The sequence below is a fragment of the Labrus mixtus genome, chromosome 10, assembly GCF_963584025.1.
Source record: "Labrus mixtus chromosome 10, fLabMix1.1, whole genome shotgun sequence".
NCBI lineage: Eukaryota > Metazoa > Chordata > Actinopteri > Labriformes > Labridae > Labrus > Labrus mixtus.
In genome coordinates, this window is record NC_083621.1 from 16,114,060 (window position 1) to 16,122,285 (window position 8,226).

Below are 8,226 nucleotides of genomic sequence, written 5' to 3' on the forward strand. Positions count from 1 at the left end.
TTTGAAAGTTAGACAGTGTGCAGGAGTTTACTTTTATCTCGTTGTTTTTTCAACATTGACTTCAGTTATATAATAAAAATAGAGATGGGACACTGTATTGGTATTATAACACGTCTACTCGACTTGTATGTTGCTCAGTGAACATGAACATTTACAGCTTGGATTTTTATCCAAAGAAGAAACAGTTCACCAATCGTTTGGGAGTTTCTTCAGGCGCTCATATGACCAACATCAGCCATGTTGTACCAACCTTGAACAAAAACATAAAAGACTTTACTGTGAGTGTGATGATCCAGATCAAAGCAGCCCTCAGGATGTGAATCTGTTGGGAAGATAAAACCACCCTGAGCTAATCCCGCTCGTGACAGAGTCTGAGTCATGATGTGTCGTTCCTGCAGCGAGACATGGGATCACCTCCTCACACGGCTGCAGCAGAGGGCGGATTATTGCACCACACAAGCATGTAGTGAAGTGTTGTTTTTACACATAATTACTGGTACAAGTGTCAACGTCTCGTCCCGAACGCTTATCACGTTGCAAGCTCTTCCGAGTTCTCACAGACAGAGCGACAGGAATGCAGATGCTCTGTCACATATCCAGCTGTGACTGCTGAGTCACAGGCTGAGATCATGATGTAAGTACAATCATACTGTAAGTACATTAGCTAAAGTCAAGAACATGTACCTGTGTATGATCCAGCAAGAAAAGGTCTTACCTGAATGTTTTCAAAGCTCTAAAGAAACATCAATCCACATGTAGACCTAAAAGCTCAGAGAGATACAAAAAATGTTTTACTTTCAACATACTTTCATATGGCTAAACATAATGCAGCCAATGCTTGTTATTCACTAATGCTTCATCTGTAAATAATTTGCAAGATGGTTAATCGTTATAATAAAGACTTTAAACAGCTTTATATTCTAGTGTTTCCACACAAACACAAAACTGAAATTGCCTGACATTTCAGGGTGAGATACATGTGTGCAGGCATACAGATGAGTTCTGTACCTTGACTTTACCCGGGATTTTTTTCTACCAGCGCCTATGAATTTTTCTGCGTGAAGTCAGGGTGAGTTAATGTGTGAACACAGAAATATTCAGGCAAATTCACCGCTAGCAAGTAGGAGGGGGAGATGACATTTGTATCCTGATACCAGCAGTCATCTGGTGTGATCTCTGTGCAAGTAATGAACTTTATTATTGTTCTGCTCACCTGTTTGTTCTCCTCTGTTCTTCTTCTTGTTGTTGTATGTGAATATATGGAACTACACGTTACATTGATTTTAAAAGGCAAAAGTTGTCATCATGGCGTTTGACTCTGTCCTTTCGTCCGCTGACCCTCGCGTCCATCCGATCAGGGAAAGTCTCCCCCCTGTGAGGTTCATATGGGAACAACCAATTCAGAAAGGTTCCAGTGTTTGCATGCAGGCCTGAAGTGTACCAGAGAGCATGAGTGGAAAAGATTTAAGCAATTCTTTAAACGCAAATAAAGAAAGAGTGATATTAACCTGAAACAACTCTACTGTTGCTCACTGATTTTAAATGGTTGATATCAACACTTGTTTAATTCAGTCAAAAAATAACAAAACAAACAAAAAAACTTGCTAATTATGTAGCAGTTATTATAGCTATTATATTTAAGTTATCCTCGAGGGACTGTATACATCTTATTTCAGGAGAGCAGGGAAGCCATGCTTGTGCCATAAATAAATAAATGCAAACATAAGCATGCAAACATGTGCACAACAGTACTGAGGATATTATGAGGAGTTAAAAGTGTTTCATTGTTAAAGTGTTGGAAATCTATTTTGGCAAAAACATCTGTACAGTTAATCATCTGAATTGTCCTCTTTGACAAAAAAGCAGTGTCCTAACCACCGTGAGGAGAGGAAATCCAAGACAAACCCTGAGGTTTAGTGTTCAGAAAAGGAGCCTGATCCTCCTCATGAGACAGTAAATCCGTGGAGAATCAGATATGCACAGGAGGTTACTATTAATAAAACTGTGGCTCCTGTGGGAAACTGAGAAAACACAATTTCTGGTCGCCTCACCAGCCGCGTCCTCCATTTTTACCGTTTAACCCTCGTAATTCACAGAGGCTTGTTTTCATTAAAGAGAGGCCGCGAGTCAGAAACAAACGGCTGGAAGACAGAATTCATTACTGGCCGGGGTTCGAGGTCGGCACATGGCCGTTACATAAGGCTGAGCTCCCAGCTACCCACCCACTCATTCGTCAAACAAAAACATCTGGCAATAAAGAATCTAATTCTCATTGACCTGGGAGAGGCGGAAACAAGGCTGCTGCTTTATTAAGGGTCTTCAATAGAGTGCTGAAAGAGACTGACATGTGCAGTCTGCAGGATATTGGCGGCAAATACTCTTGTGGATGAATGAAATCTAAGAAAATAGGACTAGACCTTTCTTTTCAGATTTAAATATATACATTGGAATTCAGAACCAAGAGAAACCAAAACCAAAAGACTAAATGTAAACTACATTAGATAATAATCTCAAGCCCAATAAATGAAGCCAAAAGCAACATCTTAGCTCAGGCGTCCGTTTGTGCTGGAGAAAAACTAAGCCAGGAAATGTGTAAAAGCTCACCAGGGGCCTAAAAATGGCACAGTTGTTAATGATACAAGGAAGCAGGATCGTATTACTCATGAAGGGTTTTTTTTTTTGACTCAATGATGAGTGATAATTGCTCAAATTGTTTTAACAATCAAACTTCAAGGTGGGGTTAAAATCAACTGGTTTGAGGAATGCGTCACATGTTTATTGTTCCTCGACAGGAAAAGTGAAGTACGGGGCAAAATACACAAACCAAAGATCAAAAAGCCATTTTACACCAACACCAACAATGGCATGCATATATTGAACAGGATGTTTTTGTACTTTCAATAGAGAAAAAAAACATTGGAATGGTAGCCATGGTAATCTTCTGCACATCGGCCAAAATTAAGCGCATATTAATCCAGTTTATTGCAAATGGAGAAGGACATTTAAAGCTCTAATATTTACTTTTGAGGACTGATATTTATACAGAGTGGCTGGTCAAATATTGATTACATTGGACGAACCAGTGGGAACAATCATACCAGTCAGATTTTCTTTCCTCTTAACCAACAATCCTGTCTCATTCCCAGTCCAAGTGGGATTTGTATTTGCTCCAGTATGTGCTGGGTCTGCATTGGGGTTCTCTTAAAGCTGGACACGTCTCTCATGCACTGTGAAGTTAGACGCCTTATCAAACTCATCTGGCTACTTTCTACAATAAGATCCAGCAGCTCCTCCTTCAGAAGCAATATTATAGTCTGTGTATTAACACAACTTTCAGCCTTCTAGACAGGAGGGACAGAATTTAAAAATCCAGGTACTTATGCATATTTGTGTTTTGGCCGCGTCAGCCATAAGAGCTGTAGGGTGATTGGGTCACGTTTCTCCTCCTCAGTAGCTTTGCTTTTTAATGTTTGTACAACCAATCCGATGTGTTTTTCAAACCCACACAAGATTACAACACCATGTGTGGACTTATTTTTAGCATGTTTTCCCAACTGGGATGGGAACTCTTAACAGTGGAAGTAGAGGAGCCACGATGAAGCCATATAGGTCAGAAGCCATTTTCAAATATCCGTTCCTGAAAACGTCTTGAAAATTGTAGGCTGACTGGCCCTGAAACCATCCTCACCTTGTTGTTCACACATGCACCTCATAGTGGAAGACAATGCCTGTAGAACGGGAGGTGGGCTAAACATGATGCAAAGAGAACACAGCAGATGTAGCCAAGGAAGCAAAAGAGTCCACTATATGACACAAGGAGAATATGCCTGTATATCAATGATGTGTAATTCAACACGATCACAATAACAACAAAAGAGTAGAGAATAACTAACTGGTTAACAGAAAACATAACGAAGACGTTCTGTTACATGCACAGAGATCGCACTGGTCATGGCATGCATACAGTCTGTTATCGTGTATCATAGGGAATAAACGCCACCACAACCTCTCCCTCAGTCCCCCGCTGTGAATTCTCCTGATTACAGCCTGTTGCGTTCTAACTCTGACTTTACGTGGATATTCTGCTTGGCGGCTGGCAGGAGAAACTCTGGATAAACTCTGAGTGAAAAATGTGGTTGTTCAGTTTAGCACGTGCAGCTCACCCCAAAAACTTGAGGAACTTTTCAGGAGTTTCGTGCAAGTGTGGAAAAAGGCTAGAGAGATGTCTTTTAGGATGTTTTCAGGTTGTTTTTCTCTGAGTCTCAGGCTGGCCTTCGTAGAGGAAGCGCTAAAGACGTTTCAAGAAGCCCGAAAGGGAAGCCAAGGCTCGACGGCAGGAAACAACTTCCTGAGTCGGCCCAACCATTACAGAGGAAGCACAAAGCTTCAGAGGAGCATAAAGACAGGATCTCTTGCGTAACTGGGTGGATTTATATTTTCCATGTCTAACACGGGGGGGGGGCCCTCTGAAAGTTACTGACTTCTCTGGGGAAGGGGTTGAGTCTGAAAGTCACTGGTTCTGCTGGCCAAACACAACAGTCCAGAGCGACAGAGAGAAAACTGCCATGGAGGAGTTTTAAACTAAACAAACGGTTAAAACAGTGTTGTGATATTTAAGCCTGCGTTGGAAAGCAGAAATCCTGCATGAATGTGAGAAACCTTTGTTTTATCCACGCTTGTATGTTCATTTTTTCTTCTCAAATTAAACTGCTTCACAAGTTAAAAGGCGGTAAAACTTTGTGTTTGTTGGAGCCAAAATGTTTATTTTCAGTGTAAGACACAAAGTAACGCAGGAGGATAAGTATTTTGTGTCCTGACATGGACGACATGTGAAGCCTTGGCATGGTGTGCATAAGGCCAAGACTCCAGGTGATTGAAGCTACAAGTTTGACTGCGAATCCAAACAGATTTTGAACATGACAACAAGTCGTTTTGTCTAGTACAACACTGATTTTGGTTTTATTTCTTTATTGGACCATTGTTTGTGTGGATAATTGGCATCCTAAGAACATATACTATAAATAAACAAATAGAGAATATCCACAGCAGAAAGTTGTAGCGGTCATTGATTTAAGTTTTTCCCAAGACAAACGTTAGAAACCAGTTCCTGATTCACCCTCAGTGACGTTTTGGACTGAAAATGACTCGGAAAAAATCAAATCTAAATTCTTGTCAATATTTTTTTCAATATCTTCTAAATTACTAGACGGACTGTCAGTAGAAGTCCACTTTAGAAGTGAAAGTAGTTTAAATTAATTATTGAAATATGCATTTTTATCCCTTAATGTGATCACTTGATGTAACACAATAGAAATGGTTGTTATGCAAAGTAAACTCAAGCCCCACTACATGACTGGAAAACAATGTTTTTTGCAGAATTTTTACAGACTGTTGGGGTCTGGGTTGTTTTCAGGCCTCGGCACCATCCCTCCCTCTGAAGTCGTTCTGCATGTGGTTCAAGTCGAGGACTCTGGAGCGTCTCATCAAAACAAACCCAGCTGGACTTATTCTGTTTCTTCTTTCTGACAGTCGAAAAGCTCGATCGTGAAGAAGGAGTTTGCATGTTGCTGCGTCAAGCTGAACAAACAGAAGTGTTTGTTTGTCCCCAAAGCTGCTCGTGATAAAAGGACTCGATGGGAGCTGAAAACATTAATGATGCTCTGACAGACGGAGGTTATAAAACCTCGCTATTGTCTTTCCTCAAGGAAACTTCAAGTCACGATCGACCTACGACTTAATTGACTCGTACACGGTTTCTCCCACATTTCAGTGAACCTCATTCTGCTTCTTATACTGTAAAATAAACTTGCAGAAAAACAAGGTTTGCTGAACCACAGGAATAAAAAACAAGGCACATGAGCTCCCTATCTGGCCCCAGACTCAAATATTTCCCCTCTCCAACTACTAAAAGAAGTTCTCTCTTTATTGTGACTGCTAGCCGCCACTATCTGAAGTATATCCGGTGCAACAATACCCCATTGTTTGCTTACAGGATGAACAAAGAAAGAGCGTTTGAGTGAAGCCAAGAACAGACTCCCTTAAAGACTCCCACAGACCGCCCAGCTGCTTATCACTGGAAGATAACCTCAGAGTGCACGAGACCGGAGCTTGCGTATATGTGTCTGAAAATCTTTAAGGGGGAAAGGAAGACGTGGAAGGGAGGAGGGATGCATACCGCCTGACGGCTGGGTTAAATCAGAACTGAACACTGTGTGCACAAGTCAGGGTAGATACAGTTTAAAAATGAACATTTGTTTGTTATTCTTTCTGCCGATGACACCTGTGTATTCTTTCTAAATATGGAGAATTGTTCCAGAGCTAGACTGAGAGCCTACTTAGGGCGCACTGATGCAGATTTTGCAGGTCTTTAGTCCTGGTTGATACAACACCTCCTTGAATACACTGTGCAAGAAGAAACCTGGAGCCACATAGCTCTTTGATGATGCTTTATTGAAGTTTTTTCTCCCTTATTTTTTTTTGCTTTAGGAGCAGAAAAGTTTGTAGCTGGGGCCATCCTGTTTTGTCTTGGATCGTTCTTCCATCCTGTTCTTGAGAAGGTTATATTTCAGCAACATCAAATTTGGCACAATGATCGTCTTGGGCTCGCTTGGTACTTGGAGGTTTAAGTGATGTATTCTTGAAGGTAGGTCTTGAAAGGTTTTGACCTTGAATTGAGACTTATTTTTTACTTTAATTAGTTTACTTAGTAAATCATAGCAAAATGTAAAATGTACAGCCGAATGAAGGAGCTGTGACTTCATGTGATTGAATCTATCAAAGAAGGTCTGTAGTGAGAGGGAAAGTTGGACCAGAGTTTTGTGTGAGGTGGGTTAAAGGGGGGGTTGGAGTGCTGGAAGTGGGTGTGTGAAGGGTTGGACCAGTCACAGTGGAGTTTAAATATAGCTGACAGAACAGAACAGAACCCACTTGTTGTTTGTTGGGTGAAAGAGAGAGAGAGAGAGAGAGAGAGACATGAAGGAGAGCTGCCATAGTGTCAGGTGAAATGCAAGGGAAACATCTGAGCTTTATTTGTTGTGGTCTTAGCACGTGTGTGTGTGTGTGTGTGTGTGTGTGTGTGTGTGTGTGTGTGTGTGTGTGTGTGTGTGTGTGTGTGTGTGAGTGACCAACATGTGGCATCACCAGCCTAACTGCTTTTAGATAAGTAGAAAAAGTGTAAATAGCATACTGTACCATACTGCAGCTCTGAAGTGCCTAAAAATGACTTTCTGACACCTTTCCAGCTGGATTCAGTAATTTCCAAACATGCATACTTATATTTTAAAATTGCAGCTTGAATTAAAAATGGGAATGTGAGACATTTTTGCAACCGTTAACCTTCTGTAGAGCTGGCATCGAAAGCCTGACCGGGTGAAAATATTGGAGGGTGTAGTTTTCCATGAGAACAACAGCACTCAGAACATATTTGAGACAGATATGTTTGCAAATGGAGCAGAGAGCAGTTCACTTGTTTGTGTGTTTACTACAGGCGATTAGCTTCAGGCTCCTTTTAAAGCAACTCGAGTCTCTTTGACAAACAGCTCTCATACACGGGTCAGCTTTGGTCTGTGAAGTCTGGAAACTACTGGAGTAAGTAAGGAAAGGCATGCGAAAGATCTCAAATGATATCAATTAAAGAGTCACAGTGTTTGCAGTTTCTCCCATTTATAAAACGGTGCAACTTAAGCTTCAATGCATATTTTTAGTTTCTCATGGAATCAAGTGTTGTTTCACATCCATCCCAGCTCTTCAAAAAAAATAAAAATAAAAATAAAAACAACTCGAGATAATCTGAAAAAAATGTTCTTGGTGGCATGAAAACAGTCAACGGTCAGACAACGAAATATGTGACACATAAAATTTTACTGTAACTTCAGTCTAAACCATTTCCTAACAGATCAAGATATAATCTGTCTGTTCGGGCTGCAGCCAAAACATATAATTCCCATTTGACTGCTGGACTATATAGACCAGAGTGCTGTTGCTAAAAATGTATTTAACAGACTCTAGCATCCAGAGCCATGACATCTGGATGTTTTTAAGTCGTATGCAGATTTGACTTATTTAGTTGGTCTAATAAACCAGAGAACCTGGTTCAAATCCCAAAGGCACAGGGCCTTTCTGTGTGGAGTCTGCATGTTCTACCCGTGCACGTGTGGGTTCCCTCAGGTCCAAAGACATGCTCGTTAGGTTAATTGGGGACTCCAAAATTGCCCAAAGGTGTGAATG